The sequence below is a fragment of the Furipterus horrens genome, unplaced genomic scaffold (genome assembly GCF_987537825.1).
Source record: "Furipterus horrens unplaced genomic scaffold, mFurHor1.1.pri manual_scaffold_4, whole genome shotgun sequence".
NCBI classification, from domain to species: Eukaryota; Metazoa; Chordata; class Mammalia; order Chiroptera; family Furipteridae; genus Furipterus; species Furipterus horrens.
In genome coordinates, this window is record NW_028327174.1 from 179,618,433 (window position 1) to 179,639,985 (window position 21,553).

A 21,553-nucleotide genomic window follows, 5' to 3' on the forward strand; every position below is an offset into this window, starting at 1 on the left:
ATGTTCTTAATTTTTTTCGGTGTTGTTAGGTAAATCAGTAGTGCATTTATTTTATTAACAAGTAGTATTCCATTGTATGAAAATGCCTTATTTATTCACATTCACTAGTTGAAGCATTTTTGGGTTATTTCTGCATTTGGGAGATGATATTAAAAAGCCACCATAAACATTAGCATAAAGGCACTTGTAAGAAGATAAATTTTCAGTTTTTGGCAAAAATTAGGAGTGCAGTTGCTGGGACATATGAAGAATATATATTAAAATTTAAAAACTGAAAAAAGATTGGCCAAATTGCCTGTGCCATTTTGCATTCTCCAGCAATTTATGTTATTTCCAATTGTCCGCATCATTTCCATAACTTGGTATTGTTAGTTTATAATGATAATAATGAAGACACCTTTATTTTAGCCATTCTAATAAGTGTACAGTGCTATTGCACTGTGGTGTTAGCTTGCATTTCCCTGGTGACTGAAGTTCAACATCTTTACAAGGGTTCATTTTCCATTTATATATCAGTTTTGGTGACCTGTGTGTTCTAACAGTTTGACCATTTTTAAAAATCAGGTAATTTGTATTTTTATGATTAAATTTTCTAATTTTAAATGTATTATGGATATAAGCTATTACATATATATGTGTATATTTATACATACATATAAATAAATTATGGCAATATTTTCTTCTAATCTGATATTTGCATTTCATTCTCTTGATATTTTAAAGAGCAGTTCTTAATTATACTGAACTCTAATTTATCATTTTTTTAATATGCATGTTACTGGTTATATGTAAAAACCTTGAGCTGAAAGTCACAACAATTAAAACCTCTTTCTTAGGTTTCCTTCTAGATGTTTTATAATTTTAAGTTTTACATTTTGAATTATATCCATTTTGAAATGTCTTTTATACATGATACATGATGCTAAGTATTGGTCAATGTTTTCTTTTTTTCCATATTTTTTAGCATGTGTGTTTTTAAATATTACAACATAATTTGTTTAAGAAGCATCTTTTTTCATTGAATTGTTTTGTATTTGTCAAAATCAATTGGCCATATATGTGTGTGTCTTTTCTGGACTTTCAATTAAATACCATTATTATTTGTGTCTAAGTTTCTACCAATAATAAATATACTGCCTTGATCACTGTAGGTTTACAGTAAGGCTTGATAGCAGGTGTTGTACACCCTGAAACATTTTAATCTTCTTTTACAAAACTGTTTTGGCCATCCTAGTTTCTTTGATTTTTACAGATATTTAAAAAATTATTTTTAATTCAATATTATTTTGTATTGGTTTCAGATGTAAGCATAGTGATTAGACACTCATATACTTCAAAAAGTGTTCTCCCATATTTCTAGGATCATCTGGCAGCATACATACTTGCTATAGCATTATTGACTATATTCCCTATGCGGTACTTTACATTTCTGTGACTATACTGTAACTGCCAATGTGTCCTTCTCAATCCCTTCATCTTTGTCATCCAGCCTCCCAAATCCCTTTACCTCTAGCAACCATCAGTCGGTTCTCTGTATCTCTGAGTCTGTTTTGATTTTTCTTGTTTGTTTATTTTGTTCTTTAGATTCCACATATGAGTGAAAGGATACGGTATTTGTCTTTCTCTAAGTGTCTCTGCCCTGCCCCATGTCCCACCCACCTACCCCTTGCCCACACCAGCCCCACCCTGTTCCATGACTCGGCTGAGCTAAGCAGCCTGGCCCTGCCATCCAGGACACGGGAGCGTGTGGGCCTGGGCATTCTGGCCTGCCATCTTTCCCTCCAAGTACTGGAGGAAGCAGGTTTAGGGCAGCTCATCCAGTCATAGGGTCCACTGTGAAGGTCTTCTATTGAGGTCAAGTTCACAGTTGCAACAGCAGGACCCCCTTGAGCTTGTGTGAGCAGAAGGGCCTTCACAAAGGGCTTCACAGAAGGTGCCAGAGGTCAGAGCAGCAGGCTTGAGGCTTTGGGAGAGGCCTTAGTGTCCAAACCACACCTCGGCATTCTAGCAGTGACCCCTGCTCTGGCCCAGCCCTGTGCCAGCGCCCAGCCCACATGCCCCGCATATCCAGCTTCTGTGAGGATGGATTTTGCTCAGTGAGGATGAGGGAGAGAGCCCTCGTCTCCCTCAAAGTCGGGTCAGGTGGAGTCCACTTGGTCTGAGGTTGCCAGGTGAGGCCACGGTCAGTGTCATGTCTCTAGTCTGCCCAGAAATACGATCCTCCCTCAAGCAGAGAACTTAGGTCCTAAGTATGGGGACTCACCAGGCTCTTCCTGGAGGAAGAGAAAGAGGCCTCTGGGCATAGGGAAAGTAGGAGAGAAGGGAGAGGAAGATATTTCTGTGGCTGTCAGTCTTCTACTGAAACTTAAGCCACACAGTTTAAGAAAGTGTTTTCAAAACACATATCTGATAAATAACTATATATATATATATATATATATACACACACACACACACACACACACACACACACATATACTATGTATACATACATATACAGTGCACATATATACTATATATATATATATATAATATATATATATGCCCTGGCTGGTTTAGCTCAGTGGATTGAGCGTCGGCCTGCGAGCTAAGTGTCGCTGGTTCGATCTTCCAGTCAGGGCACATCAGAGAAGGAAAACTCTGACTCCAAAAAACCTCCGCTGCCTTGCGGCATACCTCTTCAGGGGAAAGGCTAAGGGAGTAAACCCCGACAGAAAATCCGGAGCCGGAGTCCCTAAGGCGGTTTGACGTTGTAGTCAACACCGGCAACTCCTGCGGCGCACCTGAACCCAAGCTGTATCGACTCCGTCTTTCCCTTGAACCCTTCAGCTGCGAAGAGAGGGGGGGTCTGCTGCATGGGCAACAGCAGACCCTCCATATTACCCTGCCCAGGCTCTGTAGCTTCAGCGTCATCGCAAGATGTCGATTCAACACGGGAGGAGACAGATACCATGTCACTCCCGAGTCGGACTGCACAGCCATTCTTGGCGGTGCAGATAGACTCTGAAGAAGCTACACCATCGTCTCTCGAGACGGACGGCTGCCGACGACGAATATATATATAGTCTTAATCCTCAATAATAAGAAAACAAAGAACCAAACTAAAAAAAGGCCATAAGGTCTGGACAGACACCTCAACACAGAAGGTACACAGATGGTGGGAGATCCAAGATGCTAGAGGAGTAAATGTAAGATAAACTTAGTTCCTCCCAGGACTGCACTGGAATTGCAGCTAAATTATAAACAATCAACCTAAATAAGCAACTGAAGACTAGTTGAACATAACTCTTACAACCAAATATTACAGAAGTAGCTGCATGGAGACTGGTAGTAAAGTCTGAGACATGAAAAGGGCGGACCCTGCACCTGTATGTGGTAGTTGAGGATCCGCAGGAATATCTCAGCTTCAAAGGTCCCCAATGAGGAACGCAGGGTCGCAACCCCATCTGGAGCCCCCTAGCCCAGAGCACCCGAGCCAGTAAGAGAAGCTCACATAACATCTGGCTGTGATAATCAGTGGGAATTCCATCTGTCAGGGAGCGATGAGAACCTGCTAGAAACTCAGGTGCCTGTCCTCTTAAAGGGTCAGAGCACAAAATCTCCTTTGTGGCCGCTCGCCCTGGGCTCCCACAGAAGGAAAGCAGCTCAGAGCAGCCTGTAGTCAGTCATACAGGGAGAGACGGGGTTGTATGGCTTCAAAGAGAGGGCTGTAGGGATGGCTTCCAAATTCTCCGTACTGAATCGTTACGCACACCACCCACAGACACCATCTTTCCTGGGTGGAGCATTTCTTTTCATGTGGCATCAGCCGGAGGGATGCACTAGCCTCACCCTCCCGACTCCCTGTGTCCCCTAGCTTGCGCTTTGTAGAGGAGTCTGCTGCCAGTGAACGGCCTGGGTCTGTCATGGAGGCTTTCTTGGAAGGCTCCCCAGAAGGTCTGGGCTGACTTGGGGTGACAGAGTCACATCGGAGAGACAGACTGAGTGTGTGGTTCTTGAATGCTGAACAGGTGCCTCTGTTCCCGGGCAGAGCCCCCTCATTCCCCCACACTGCAAAATCTTGGTCTTTTTTAGCCTGGTGAACTCTGTTGGTCTGACCCTGAAGACTCTCTGACTTGTCCCACCACAAAGGTCCAGAGGCCCCAGGTGGGTGGCAGATGACCTTGGTGGACCCTGAGATTTTCACTGAGTGGCCTCAGAACCAGCACTGGCACCACGTTTCGATCTGTGAACACCCCGGATAAACACCACTTGCCCTATCTCACATAACTCATGTATTGCCAGAGGCTCTTCCAGGGACTGAGCCTAACAGGCAGCTGCAGGTGGAGGCAGGTTATGGGGTGCCTTGAATTTGCTGACCTGCACCCGGGCTCAATACTGGCAGAAGCTGGCCTTGGTACACAGTGTGGCCCCAGCCATGCACATCTAGGCCCAGCAGAGGGAGACACAAACTATGGAGCACTCTGTAGCTCCCAACAGGTAGCCCAGGGCCAGTCAGAGGCACTGAGTGAAATTGACCTGCACTGCAGTTCTTCCCAAAAGGCCCCAGGACCAACCACCTGGTGGCAGGTTTCAGACCACACCAGAGTGTGACCCAATTAGCTCCATAAGCGGCACACAGTCACTGGACTCTGCTAAGGCAACTTCTGCTCTTTGGGGCCAGTTTCTTCAAAGCAGCTCTTACACTAAGGGTGGGGTTAGTCCTTATGGTCAGCCAGTGTGAAGGTCAACCCCACCATGGGCAGGCCAACAGCTGAACTGCTTGAAAAGAAAAGTAAATGAACCTTGTTTAACAGCACCAGACTGGTCACTCCCTTCGTCTACCCTGACTGCTCCCTCCCTCCTTATTCTACACTTAGCTACTTTAAGGAAAAAGACTATTAGGTGTGGGGATGAGGTCTCTTTGTCTCTAAGAGGGATTTGGGATGATATACAATCATTCAAATCTGCTAGGAAATTTCAGAAAATAGAGAAACTCGAACTTTTATTGTTTTGTTGGATATAAATACACCTTCCCATTAGGCCCCACGGGGGAAAAGATACCTGACTGAGCTAAAAGAGTTTGGTCAGTGTTCACATAAGCTACAGTGACCTTGCTGTGGCACCCCTTTGGGCCAATGTAATATGCTGTTGCCATTTCCATATTTAAACAGGTAGTAGGGAGTGATGTGTTTTATAGCTATACCTCTCTGTTCCCTAAGTGCCAGAAAGGACCTGCCCATTTGGAAGGAATACACAGAGAGAAGTGCTGGTGGGAAAGGGATAATTAAACTGCCTGCCATTTGCCATCAGGGAGCATGCCAGGAGTTCGCATAAGTATCTCTACCCTCTGATACGCAAACAGTACAAAACCTATCTTCTTACTTGGCAAGTCAGAAGCCTCTGTCGCAGTGGAGTTGGCTGTAGTGTTATCACACCTTTACCAGCAAGGCTGGTTGATAAGTCCTTGAAGACTGTTGGCTGAGTAAACTTCCCTGGGATTAAGTGGGCAAATTCATACTGGTCAGTCTCTTCAGTAGTCGAAGACAAACTGCTGTGGGTTTGCTCTTATCAACAGAAAAAAGACCCAGTATCTTATTGGGCTCTGCGTACTAGAGCCAATTTGTGCCTCACCTGAGCTTTTTATTCGGTCATTTATATTGGTTAACCCACTAATCAGAATTCACGGAATGGGATCCAAACCAACAAGCTATGTTGGGAGCTGTCAAGAGGCAAAATGTGGCACACTTTCTATGTTTGGAGCCCACATTCTAATAACCTCCTGAAGTTACAATCTATAACTGATGACTTTGTGGATTGGGTGCCTTTTTGAAGGAAAACCAGCTCAAAGAGAGGAGCCCTTTACCTGAGGCAAAGGTAAGTGCTGATTCTTTATCAGTCAGTACGGCGCCGGCACAGTGAGAGTATAGGTGCACAGAGTCTGACCAAACTGGTTATTGCTCCAGCACAGACATAACCAGCCACTGATCCGTGTGGGGCAGCGCGGTGACTCACACCCGGTCACTCGGTTAGCGACAGAGGGTGGCTTTTGTGATTTCCCTCCCATCTTCTCTCATTCATTGCTTAACCTTAACTCCTCTGCAGCTCTCGGTTATGTCGCTTGGTTCCTTAAGCTCTCCCTGTGGAAGTCAGATACCGTGGCCTATGGCCCAATGTTTCATGTGTCTCCAAAAAGGACAGGAAGAGTCAGCCGCCACTCTCGATGGTGACACGATCATGAGCACCAGCAAGAGTCGATCTCTAGAGAGGTGGCGAGGGAGGAACAAGCGGCACACGGGGCTGAGAGATCTGAGGCAGCACCTGAGGGGTGTGTGATACGCACTCTGTTACTATTCTAGATTTTTATTTCTCTACGTGACGCAAATAAAGGGTAGGGAATGCTATAAAGGGCTGTTTAAAAAGTCAAAATTCATTTGAAATCCCTTTTATCACAAACTACAGAAGTATATGCATCATTACTTTTTTCCATTTACTGAAGTGTTCTGAAAGGACATTTCCTACTACATGAGAGAAACAGAAAAAGGAAATATCTTCCTTCAGAAAGACAAGATGACATAATCTTGTTCCTTTTTCTAGGCAATATGAATTTACGTTAGGGCATATAATTTGCCTTCTAAATCCCAGGGGAGTGTTAGGTTAGTATTAAATAGTGGTAGGGTATTTCTTAGTTTATTTCTTTCTCCATATGTGACAAACATGACTTGATAAACTGGTCAGAATTATGTTTGGTTTGATTGGTAGTAGCTGATATACTCCTCACATCCTTCCATTTCCTAAGACCTGTTACAATATTAAAAGGAAATGTTTGCCGCTTCATGTTGTTTGATGTGACCACTCTCTACCAAATCTTAGCAGCCACGGCACATGTATTTATGCCTTTTATGATCACAGCTGGAAATATGCATGGCATGAAACGAAGCAAAGAGACTTTTGTTTCCACTCAATAATTTGCATATGGAATGTAATCATGAATATATTTGTTTATCTCTTTGAAGAAGGGGAAATCAAGCATATAAAATGTTAAACTGTCTTCTCAGGCAGCTGATATTCAATATTTAAGAACTGCTACTTATTAGTCACCTAAACAGAATAGGCAGATTTTCCCAGTAACAAGACAGTGTAAAAACAGCAGCTGAACTGCAGAAGTAGAGAGTAGAAAGGTGGGTGCTAAGGGCTAAGTAGGAGGGAAAAGGTGAGATACTGTTACAAAGTTTCAGTTATACAAGATGGAGGAGATGAAGATAATCTACTACACTCATATATTATTATATAAATTTGCCAAGAGAGTAAATTTTACATGTTCTCACCACACACACACACACACACACACGCACACAAGAAAAGAAAATGGTAACTATGTGAGGTAATAGATAGGTTAATTCACTTGATTGTGGTGATTATTTCTTAATGCATATGTATATAAAAACATTAAGCTGTACATCTTTATGTGCAATTTTTATTTCTTAATTATATCCCATTAAAGATAGGGAAAACAAAACTACCAGAGAGAAAACAAAAAAGCAGAGATTATTTTTACTTTTTTCTCTATTTGAAAACACTTGCTTTTTGAGAGCGACATCATTCAACATTTCAATGACATGGTTTGTACAATGTAAAGCAACATCCCCACCTCTCCTCTCTCCCACCAAAGCCTCCCAACCACTTCTCTTCTGGTCTGCAAGTCAACTAAGTCCTGGTACACGTGATCCATCAATTTCTGGCACTCCATTGCAGGGCATCCAAAGGGTTCATTTCGGAGGGGACAGGATGGCCTACACTGCCTGCTTTCTTCTTGATGGTGAAGACATCAATTTTGACAAAACTCGTTGATTACTACACTAAACACATTTAGGTCTCTGCTCTTCTTTTCTTAGCTCCTACTTACTTACTCATACTTACTTCCAAATTGCTATACTCACTTTCTTTACTTATAAAGTCAGAAATTTGTTTTAATAAACACAAAATTTTGTGTCTATACTCTATATACTTAATACTATAGGTGAGGGAACATTTATAATTTTCAACATTTATTTACTAAAGTTTTCTAGGTTCAGTCATCCTACCTATGTTGCTTTCAGTTTTCATACTAATTTTGCTAAGAACAAATTTGTATGTTTTCATTTTTACAATATGACAATGATTTCCACCTCTGCATTGATAATATGCAGATAAGCACCCATATAGACAACTCAAGCAGATCACTGAGACCTGACTATCTTTTAAAAGTAGTGTTGGCAATAAAATTTCTGCAATGACAGATTGTCCAGTGGTAGCCGCTGGCCACCTGTGGCTCTTGAAGAGATGAAATCTGACTGGTGTAACTGAGTTTTTATCATTTTAGTAAATTTAAATGTAAATGTGAATAGTTACAAGTGCCTGCTATACAGGACAGCAGAGTTTTAGAGATTAAACTCTATTTTTGAAAACACCATTAAAAAAATACAGCCCATATATCAAGAAAGGCACAGTATAGTCCCCAATTTAACCCAATTATTTATAATATCAAAACTCCATTTCTTACAAGGTAGGAATTTTGGATGAGTTATTATTTTTAAAGTGTCCACAGAGTAGCAGTTTACTGTAAAGAGAGGGGACTGTATTTCTTTATCTCCATATTGTTCTGAGATTCTTTAAACAAAAGCCTTCATATATTTAGAGAAAATAAAAGAACAGATAACATGAAAACCTTCATTTTGTATAGTTCAGCACCTCCCCCTCCCCCTTTTTTCCAGTAAGCAAAGAAAAGACTAGACAAGGTCAAATGACGATACAGCAACTGTGTGAGTTAAAGACTCAGACTGGATTCTACTTAGCTTCCTTTAGGCTAAATGAACTTAATGCCAAACAATCAGTGTAAGGAGTTGCTTTTTTGAAAAGAGAAAATGCAAAACAAAACAAAACAAGAAATATAACAAAATAGATTTGAAATTTTAGAAAGATGTAAAAATTACGTATCTCTGAAAGGACTGTTTTTAGTAGCAGAGATAGTTTTTCATGAATGTTTTCATCAAAGAGCTTGTTATACAAGATACCTAACAATCTTTTTTCGCACTATGCTTTGTGTTTTACTTGCAAACATAACACTCTATTGCAATAGTCTAGGAGTCATCATCGACACAAAGTGAATTTAGAAAATTTTAGTTTATTTATAATTTCACAAGTAAGCATTTGTTTTTTTCTATCCAGATATAAGTTTATACTGTAGTATATGTATTTTTATTGCTATAAGTATTTTATGATGCAGAAAAAGACAATAATAATAAAACAGCTATGTTCTCACAATCAATAACTAATAAACATAAAATTTTGGCATTTTTGTTTAAAAAATTTTAGTAACAAAATATGTTACAGAGAAAATTGAAGTCCCTTTTGCTTCCTATACTATATTTTTAATTTTGTTCACACTGTCACAATTTACAAAATTCACTGACACACTTAGCAGCAATACCTTGGTGGATCAGAGGAGGTTCAAGTGGAAAGAACACAATCTGCTCTAAGTTGGATCAGCTAAAAGGGTTTACCACACAGTCCATACTTTCTTAAAGATCCAAAGGACAAGATGGGGAAATAGAAATCTCCACACAGCGCTCAAGGTGACATCGTAAAATGAGGTCACTGAAGGAGACACTGCTCCTTCCTTCCATAATCAGGAAGATAATTTCTGGTTCTGGAAACTATGGCAACATTGGACAACAGTAGAGGCGCTTTTTTACAATCCCACAATATGGTGGTACATGGCTCTCTTCCCATCTGATCCTGTCCAAATACAAGTCATATGCAAGAGATTAAAAAAAGCTATATCATATTCAGGGTTCTAAGGGGAAGAAAATCTAAAGGTAAAGTCTTTGGTTTCCCAACCATGGCAGCAGAAAAAAGAATAGTAGCAAGATATCATTGACAATGAACTGCATTTATCACAGTATTTACTCTGACCCTATTCAAAATTTATTTACATCCTTATTCTTGCTCTTACCTTTCAACAACAATAAATTCCAACAACAACAATTCAAAATAATGCAACTATCCCTCATTAAAATAAAAACTTCTTAATTTGTCTTCAAAGAAAGACTCTACACTCCCTCAGTCATTGTTCCAACTACAGGAATGTTTATTCTTTATTAAATAGAATGATGACCCCATTTTGACATTCTGTACCATATTTACTATGTTATAATAGTAAACCACCGAGGACACTTTCCATGTAAAAGAGGAGAAAAAGAATGTCCTATATCAGAACATTTACACTGAGGAACAGAAATTAAAGATGAAACACACACACACACAGATACACACTCACATTTTCTGTTTACAGTCCTCAGAGATAACTTGCTAGTCAGCAAGGGGCCATGATGCTGGAAAATGGGAAACGAGCAAGGTGAATTCTGTGTTCTTGGATGTGTTTTCCTTGAGACACTCCCAATACCTCAACAATTTGGGGAAGTGTTACCAGAATAGGAAGAAAAATAATAAATTCAAGGATACCAAGGCAGCTAAAGCTTAAAAGGGCAAAGTCCCAGAGAAAAGGTAATAGCAGAACAACTAAATAATAATGAAGAAATAATATATTGAACTTGAACGAGTAGATAAATTCAAGCTTAAGTGAAAATAAAAAGGCAGTAAAGAAATTATCTAAGTGTCTATTGTAAAAGGTAGAAAATAAAAGCTAGTAAGACTAATGAAGATAATTTGAAGGAAATAATTCTGTTATATTTCTGATGATGTTTAAAACAAATTATAAGAAATTACATAAAATTTAGGTCCTTTGAAAATACTGACAAAATTGAAAATCTGGCCATAAGATTGATTAAAAAAATTGAAAACCAAATTATTAATATTAAGAAATAAAAGTGAGAAAATTACTTCTTTTCTTTTTAGGAAAAGTGTATATATAAAAACTCAAGTGTTATATTTGGTGCTGTATAATGAAAACTTACTCTCAATTTGGGAAGAAGACAAAGGTTTCCATTAATAGCACTTCTTTTCAATGTTATACTAAAGGTCTTATCTAATGCACTGAGCCAAGAAAATAATAAAATGTATAAGGATTTATGAAAGAAAAATAAAACCATCTACTTATAAATTTATGGACATAAAATGCAAAATAATCATCAGAGAAGCTATTATAATTTATATATAATTTATAATATAGTGAAACATTAATAATACAATAATGAGTTGATATTTTAAGTATTTTTAAAAGCCATCCCTGAATTTTCTATCTGGTGAAAATAGAAAATAAAGTCATATTCAACACACACACACAAATCTGAGGAAATTCTGCACAAGAAATATTTAATCTTTTCAGACTGAAAAATAATTCAAGATAGAGATTTGAAATTTTACAAAAGAAGGAGTGTAAGAAATGATAATTGTATAAATAAGTTTTTAAAAGTATTACTTTTTTAGTTTTAAATTTTTAAAAACACAAATGATTGTTCAAAGTACACATATGATTAGAATATATGACAAAAAGAGCAAAGAACTTGGAGAACAGTGAAGTATGCTCTTATAAGGTTTTTGCATTAGACATAATGTGAGTGTTATTTGAAGGGAAACAATGATATATAAAAAGCATGCACCATAAACCCTAGAGCAACCATTAAAAAAATGTACAGTTAATAAGCCAAAGGAGGAGATAAAGTAGAATACAAAAAAAAAAAAAAAAAAAAAAAAAAACAAGAAGCAAAACAAAAAATTCCCCTAACACTTAATTCAAAATAAGATAATACATTAAGAAAATTGGATGAACAAATAGATGGCACTTTTAGAAAACAAATAAAAAGAAATATTTAAATCCAACCACATACAAATTATATTAAATGTAAATGGTCTGAAAATTAACTATGGTAGATATTGTCAGGCTGCATAAAAATGCCTAACTATATGCTGTGTGTAAGATTCTCATTTTATTGTAATAATGGATATTTTAAAAGTAAAAGATAAAAATACAGCATAAATATACTACTCATAAGAAAGCTGAGTTACTTTAGACAAAGTAGACTTTGTGTCTGCAAATATTACTAGGAGTTAAGCCAGTCATTTCATAATGACAAAAGGACCAAATCATGATGATATAATCCTATATGTTATATATATAATAACAGAGCTTCATAATACATGATATCACACTTGAAAGACCTGAAAGAAGACAAATACAAATATAGTAGGAGAATTAATACTGATTTCTCAATGATTGATAGAAAAATTAATAAAACGATAAAACTTAATAGACAAAAATCAGTAACAGTTATAAGACCCAAAGATATGAACCCACTTAACCAAGTGACATTTAAAAACACTATACCCAACGAGGTCGGCACACATATTCTTTTCAACAGCATGTGGGACATTGACAAGAAGTGACCAGAAGCTGGATCATAAAACTGGCCTCAGCAAACTTAAAAGGATTTAAAACATGCAACTTTTGTTTCTGACCACATCAGATTGTTAAAAATTATTAATAAATTATAAGGCGATTAATCAACACACTAGTAAATAAGCTATGGAGAAATAAAAATGAAAATAAAATATTTAGAATAAATTACGACGACTGAAAAAACAACATTTGTGGACTGCACAAATGCTTATATTAGAAAAAGAGGAATACTGTGATAAAAAAGACTGACAAAATTGAACGTGCAGGATGAAGGAACAAATTGGAATTCACACATATTGCTAGTTGGAGTGTAAAATCACACAAAGAATTAGGAAAATATTTTGTCAGTCTTATAAAGTTATCCTACCAATTCCACTCTTAAGTATTTACCCAAGAGAAATGTAAGTATGTATATATGCATACAGTCTTGACATGAAATGTTTTTCATAATAAAATATACCTGGAAAAAAACAATTTTCACCAACATGTCATGGATAAACTGATTGATATATTCCAGTTTGTCACATGCTGTAACTTTCATTTATATTATCCCTATCTCATAAGTATTTTTCATTTTTATTGCTTTAACTATTCTCTTGTGAGAAATTTTGTTTGTACTCTATTCAACAATTTAGTTATTTTTATCAGTTTTTCTCGTTAAGCTATTACGTTCTAATTTATATATTTACTTTTCTATGTTTCATTAAACTCTACATTTATTTCATGACTGCCATTTTATTCTTGTGTACGTTAGCCAGTTATTTTTCTCTAAGGACATAAAGGTTTGGGGAATTAAAGAGAATGGCATCTCTATTCTTAAAAATTACTTTATTATTGACTAGTAAGCTTAATTGCTGGTGAAGAAATTACCCTTACAACAACTGTGGCTATCAGACAAAAACAAAACAAAATAACAAAAACAAAAACAAACAACAAAAAAAATAACCAAAGCCATCTTGGAATTAAAATCGGGAAAATATTATTTTAACTCTAGATTTTATTTCTGGCTTTTTGAATTGTGATTTTGTAAGATACACAGGTCCTCTCTGAGGTTCAATTCTTATTTTCCAACAGTTTTTTTCTGAATTAAATGAGACCAAAAAAGTGAGCGATTATAATAGAACACCAGTAATATAGGAATTTACCAGTAATTATTAGCGCACATATATCGCAAACGATTTTTGGTGACTCCATACTCTTAGTGTTTGCACGAATGTATATGTTTGAAATGAATACTCTAATAATAGAAACTCTATGAACAAACTACAAAGATAAACAATTTAAAAAAAGGAATCATATTTTTAAAATCATCGATAATTTGTAGTCCAATAAGTGTAACCCTTAAAATATATTTGAGAGTATTAAGCTAATGCACACTTTGGTTTAGAACTGTTTATTCTAGAAAAAAATAACTAGCAAAAAAATCTGAAATGAACCAGAGATATGCTTGAATACCCTTCCGTTTTTTTTTCACTACAACTAATGCTGACTTCTTTAATTCCTTATTCTTATTTCTTTTCTTTAATCCCCTTCTTTTATATTAGTAATGCATGTTTTTCCTCATTTTTCTTTCTTTCCTCTTTCCTATATTTTTTCCTACCTTTCCTATGCTACAATATTGCACTTAACCATAAATCTATCAAAGATCCAATTTACAACCTAACAGAACAGACCAATTCCCATCAGAAGCCTATTTTGTTCAAGAGGTTCTCCCACATTCCTTCAGAGTCCATGAGATTTATAGACACCTTTAAACAATGAAGTTTTTCTCCTAGAATCAAAAGTTCTTCGAAGCAATTAGCAACTTCACTGAGAGAACAGAGAAAATAAGAAGCTATACTCACATGTTCAGACTCAATCTAAAAATCAAGTACAGGAAAGGACTTTTCTGAATGACCCAAATAAATACAGAAATGGAAACAAAAAGCACAAAGTTCCAGTTGTCATGGAGACATAATGTACCGCATGGTGATTACACTTAATAATAGTGTATTGCATATTTGAAATTTGTTAAGAGAGTAGGTCTTAAAAGTTCTCATCCAAAGGGAAAATAAAATGTAACCATGTATTATGATGGATGTTAACTGGACTTTCAGTGGTGATCATTTCAAAATAGATTCAAATATCAAATCATGTTGTACACCTGAAACTAATATAACATTATATTAGTCAACCATACATCATAAAAAAACCAGAATATGTTATTACTTTAGCATATTTTGCCACCTATTTTGAATTACAAACAGGATATTAATTCACATATTTTTAGTTTAGCATTTTCTAGATTGGAACACATATCACATATTATACCATCTAATGCCCATAAAATGTCTTAAGATCCAGATGGCAGGGGTTTTCAATTATAATTATACAAAGGGATATGAGACATTCAACTTTATTGGATTCAGCAATTTAATTCATAATGTCATTTATTATAACTAATTGATATTTAAGGAAATAGGCCCAAAATGGCTAAATTACTTCTCTATGTTTCTTTAGTTAACAAGATTTGTATAGGGATGTAAACCATACCTTTTGTTACTTAAGTTCTTATTACTATCCTCCAAAGCATATTGCCTTATATGTTGAATTCTGTATCTCTCACAATGTAAATAATTTTATTGAATGGCTACTAATTGCTAAATTACTGTATTCTCTAAATACATGTTCCTTTTAACTAATTTTCCATGCAAGCATGCTCACTTATAAATTATTAAATGTGGTTAATTACATTGTTTAATTTAATTTTCATATCAACTAGGAAGTAAGGCAAAATTATTCAGCTGCTGTCTTCCAAATTTAGAGAGTGAAGCATAGAGCAACAGGGGATAGTAGGTTGTGATATGGACAGTGATGACTGAAGACTAATTTTAAATCATACATAAAAAGCCTCAACTAGCAAAAAATAGACTTTCTTTATGATTCTTCAGAAGTATTAGGAAGGTATTGGACTTTTTTGCTATCACACATAATCTGTACTCAGGATGTTGTTTGGATACTGATATTAAATATAAAATATCACAGATATTTTTCTTTGTTTTATAACCAGCTTTATTCAGTTAGCAATAGATTACACTTTCTCATTTCATCATGATATACCTTATCTAATTAAAAAAATTATTCAATTACAGTTGACATACCATATTATGAGTTTCAGGTATACAATACAGTGATTAGGCATTTATACTTTATGAAATCATTACCCCAATAAGTCTAGTACCCATGTGACACCATATGTAATTATTACAATATCATTGACTATATTTCGTATGCTGTATTTTACACCGGTGACTATTTTTATAACTAAGAATTTGTTATCCTTTTCTAATATTTCACCCATCCCCCCAACCACCGTCCCATCTGGCAACCATCAGTTTTTTCTCTGTATCTATGTTTCTGTTTTGTTTGTTTGCTTGCTTTTCGGTCCAGGCATAGAATCTTGATGACATTCCATTCACCTATTCATGCATCTATATGCCATTGAATCAGTAGAAAATGCCTGTAGATTCCTCTTTAAAATCCCTGTCATTTGTGCCTGCTTATCACCGCCTCCACCACAGCCAGTCCAGACAAAACTACTATCTGTACCTGAACCACGGCAATGTTTTCTAACAGGTTTACCTGACTTCTTCCTTTATCTCCCTTACAGCCTTCTGTATACACAACAAATATTTTCAAAATGTAAATCAGATCACATCACTTATGTGTCCCAATGTTATTCCCTTTTACTCTGAGAAGTAAGTCATATATCTTAATATTATTTACAAGGCTCTGATTACTGCCTAGTGTCTTACCATTGTCTCTGATACTACCTCCACACCTTTTTACAAAATTTCTTGTTATTCTTCAAAGGCATTAAGTAACACTTTTATACGTGTGTTTCTCTCTGCATTTTTTTTCATGTCTTCCCATGGCTTATTCCTTTACATAGCTCAAGACCTTATTCAAATAATATATTACTAAACTATATTTCTCATCAGTCCCTTTACTTTCTATTTTATTTCATAGCACTTATTATTGATATTTTTTAAAACATTTATTTCACTATACTTTCAAAAAAACAAAAAAGGATGAAAGAGAAGTTAATAAATCACAATTATTAAAGGAGAAGATTCCTGTATATGACTATAAATTATTTTTCCCATAATGAAAAATAGCAATGACTCGGGGCTGAATAATCAAGGGGAATAGAAAAGCTGAGGCAAGTAGAAGGGAATGGTACTATCTTTTGGAAAGAGTAAGTGACCCAATATGATTTGAGTCACAGAATGAATAGAGGCATGCATTTGAGGAAGGGGTGTGTGTGTGTGTGTGTGTGTGTGTGTGTATGTGTGTGAAAAATCATATGTAACATAAATATCCACAAATATCTTGCAGTCTTAAACTATAAAGAAGTTTATAAGGATTCTTTCATTCCAGTTAGGTGTTTATCTTCTTCATATATCCATTAAAATGTTCTTGTGAAGGTTACTGTGACCTTCACATTGTTAAATTAAATTAATGATTTATAAACATACTTATATGAAAAGATATCCAAGTCATTACTACAGTGACCACTATAATAATACCTAATAATGAAGCCATTAGATCTTATCTACCGTGACCATCATTAACTCTAAATTTGTATGCCCTGCAAATACCATTAAAAAAACCTTCATTCTGCCTGGCTTGGTGATGCAAAATAGATAGAATAACGGCCCCAATGTATAAATAACATGTTCCTATCATATATAGAGCATAAGATTCCCTTAAATATAAAACTGTGTAATGGGATTCTATTTGGGAATCATGGAGGTAATATTGATAAAATGAAAGAATAAATACCCACTAACTGGTCACCTTAAAGATTTTTATTTAATTACACTGAAAGATTTCAAAATATAAAATAAAAATTTATCCACACCATTGACTTAGTTTGGTCATATTCTGTTAACGAACTATGAACTACCATGATATCATTAAAACTTAAAGTCACAGGACTTCCGGCCAAGATGGAGGTTTAGACGGACACGCTAGGTCTCCCTCTACAACTAGAGAGGAATACAACTACTTCAAAACAAAGGATAACTAGAAATTCCAGAAAATAAAACTACACGGAAGTCCAACATATGAAGTTATAAACCAGCGGTGCCATTTGGGCAGGTAAGAGTTAAAGAGGGCAGTGCTGTTTGCGGTTGCACCCGGAGCGGCGGGCGGCGAGGAATCCCGGATCCGTCAAGCCCCTGGCGGTGCGCGACCCCGGCGAGGAGTCCCGGCTGCGGCCAAGACCCTGCCGGTGCGCGACTCCGGAGCTGGGGAGAGCGGCCGCCGCATCGCCTTGAACAGTGAGGCCCAGGGGGGCGGGAGGACGGATCCCGGTCTCCTAGCTGAATAACTGTGTGAATCCATCTTGGACCCCCGCCCCCAAAGAAAGCACCACAGGGCTGCGAAATAGGTCGGACAGGCAGGCGCCGGCCGGTCGCTGATTTGTGATGCGTACACAGGCACTGCCCCCCCTACAGCCGGCCCAAGAAAACAAAACGCATCTGTCAAAATGAGGCAGACAACTATAGAAATCCTGGTGACACAACTCACCAGACAGCAGATAGAGAACCTGACAGATGAACAGATAAGAAACCTGTCAGAGGCTCAGTTCTGGGCCATTGTTAACAGATGGCTTACAGAATTCACAAAAGAGCAGGAAAAAGATATGAAAGAAGCGAAAAACTTTCATAACGAAAGGAACAAAACCGCATACGAGACAGAAGGAAAGGAAATAAAATCCAGAGTTCATTTCAACAAACTGGAATATGGAGAAGGAACAAGCAGTCAACCAATGCAGCGAGAGGAAATGGGAAGCAACAATGAGAGGATCAGAAACCTCTGGGACAGCTATAAAAGGCCCAACATAAGAATCATTGGTTTGCCAGAGAATGAGGAAGATGAACTAGAACTTGAAAAATTGAGTGAAAATATAATAAAGGAGAACTTCCCAGACTTGGGGAAGAGAATAGACTTGCAGGTCCAGGAAGCAAGGAGAGTTCCCAAGAGACTGGACCCAGGGAGAACCACTCCAAGACACATTATAATCAAAATGTCAAAAGTTAAAGATAAAGAGAGAATCTTAAAAGCAGCAAGAGAGAAGAAAAGAATTATGTACAAAGGGGTCCCAATTAGACTATCAGCTGACTTCTCAAGGGAAACCCTACAGGCAAGAAGAGACTGGCAAGAAATATTCAAAGTAATGAAAATCCAAAACCTACAACCACGAATACTCTATCCAGCGAAATTGTCATTCAGAATAGAAGGACAGAGAAAGTGTTTCCAGGACAAAATAAAACTGAAAGAGTTCATTAGATCCAAACCACTGTTATATGAGATGTTAAAGGGACTGGTTTAAAAAAAAAACAGAAGCTAGGGAGATGAAACAAAGGCAAACTAAATAGGCAACGAGAGTGGAAGAGGAACTGTGGGTATGGGAAGCATATTGGGGGGAGGTCAACAGGGAGGGGGAATGGGGAAAGGGAGGGAGATGATATAGGAATTGGGGATCAAGGTAGGAGGGAATGGAATAGACGGAGAGAGGTTGGGAGGAACTGTATGCACAACTAATGGACATAATCTAAAAGGGGGGGACAACTGGAGGGAGGGGGGCCACCGGGTGGAGGGGAGCAGAGGGAAGGGAAATTGGCACAAATGTAATATTTTAATCAATAAAAAACATTAAATCTAAAAAAAAAAAAAAAAAAAAAACTTAAAGTCACAACCATTATATCAATTTTTCAGGTAGACTAGAGGAAATGTATAGGCAAAGTAATAGGTTTACATTTTTTAAAAATTCCTTATATGCTTTATAAGTATCCAAAAAACTGAAAACAATCTAAATAACCACCAACAGGTTTATAAAAATATAAGGGTTTAAAAAAGGTGAATGAATAAACTGCAGTATATCCATACTTTGGAATACTAGTAAGGAACAGACAAGAACACATTATTGATACATGTTACAACATAAATGGACCTCAAAATAGTTATTCTAAGTATAGAAAGCAGAAAAAACAGTATGCAGTATAAGGGTCTATTGATACAAAATTCTGGAAAATGCAAACTGATTTCTAGTAACAGAAAGTTGATCAGCAGTTCCTAAGGACAATGAGGTATACTTTCCTACATGCAGTTTATTGTATACCAAGTGAACTTCCATAAAACTTAAAAAAGAAAGACATTGAAAAAAGTTCTCAACATGTTTTTCTAATAAAGATGGGTGTCCCCATTTTATAGATTAAAAAACAAAGGTGGATACTGAAGAAGCGGCTTGATATTCTTTTTGAAAAGCAGTCCATGTTTTGTGATTAAAAATGATCTATGAGTGCCTGTTCCCTCCAACTCCAACTCGACTCTCTTGCTCACACTGGCGAGCCACGTATTTATTGTATTAGCTGACTTGAGTTCAGATTTATGTTCTCAGTAGCCCCATTAACCAGGCAGAAGTTTTCACCCCAGGAGGATAATGGCATCTGTGACATCACAAATAGAGGACTTCTTAACAGAAGAAAGTGCCAGAGAAACTGTTCATAAAAAGACAATTATTTTTCAAAGATGATATGAAGTTCTTTATGTTGATTGTCCCCTACAGCTTGACTAATGAGGTCAAACACCCATTCATCTATGCTAATAATATTTCCCTTTTCATCTTCTGCTCTTCTAGCCATGGTAATTGGTAAAGATCAGCCTCTTTTTTTGGTCCTTTTTAATGTTTAAAAATGAATTTTCCTTCCAATTTAAGTTGAAAGAGATGGAATATAAGCAATATCATAAAAGAAGTATTATATAATTAATTTCTACTTATCTATGGATGGATTAGATCTACCTTGAATTTTTTTTAGTAAAGGCAATCTTATTGTACTTCCCTTTGCATGCAAATATTTTTTAGTATGTGTTCTTATAATGCACTCATGTGATTTTAACAGAAATATGCAATTTAACATCATCATAATTCATTCTACTTGAATTTTGGATTTAATATTCTATTTATTTAGTTATTTTGAAAAGACTTATTTTTTAAAAGCTTCCCTTTATTAATCAGTAGATAATATTTAATAAACTCTATGCATGAAAAGAAGAAGCATCTATCATGTTTGCGTTTTCATGTCACTAAACTGTAAGCTGAGTCTAACTAATACAGGGGGGAAATGCCCAGGCATTAATTATAGTGCTATTTATAGTCAGCGCATAATAACTGGTTAGTGAATATTTTTTTCTTTCTCATGAGTGTCGAAAATAATAAACAAGTGGCTAAATAAAATTCCTTTCAAAATGCACATTTCCATTTGTAACTTTATTATGAATTCAAAATAGTTTTTAAAAATTAAAGACCATTATTTGCCTTCATAGTTTTACTTGACAGCTAATTTACTAGAATTTTTGTCATAATTATTACTTGAATGTCAACTGCACATTGTGCCTCCTAGTTTAGAGAACAGTGTCAGCTTCAGAGACTTCCTGTATTTCAAGATAGGCTGGATCTATAAGGTAATTTTTTTCATCTCAGACTCATTTCCATTATCAATAAAATAAGAATAAGGCTATTGTAATGACCAAATGCAATACTGTATACTTTTAATAATCGCCTACAAAGTGCCTATTAAATGTTGGGTATTTATTTAAAATATTAACCAATATAATCCTAAAGCAACCTAGTTGTTATTCTCATTGTATATGTCAGAAGACAGAGGCACAGAGAGGCTAAGTATTTGTCTAATATTTGACAGCTAGCCAGTGTTTCAGTTCAGGCAGTCTGTCCCATTTCTGTGTATTTAACTGCTGTGCTGCTCATATGCTATCTGACCAACATAGTCTTAATGTTCTCCTCAGCATGACTAAAAATTCACAAAGATTTCTTCCTTATTACAGACTCCTGACCTCCCTTTTTTAAAGAGCATCTGCCTCTTTGAGTATCAATCTTCTCCTAGTTTCTTATGAGTTTTACAATCCAGGAATGTCTTTCTCAAGGACTAGGGAGTGATCCTTTGAAATTTCATCATCAAGAAAGATACTGAAGTAACAATAATCTGGTTAAAAAGGGGTGAAAGCACATGAATAGATATTTCGCTAAAGAAGACATACAAATAGCCAACAGATATATGAGAAGGTGCTCAACATCATTAATCGTTAGGGAAATGTAAATCAAAACCACAA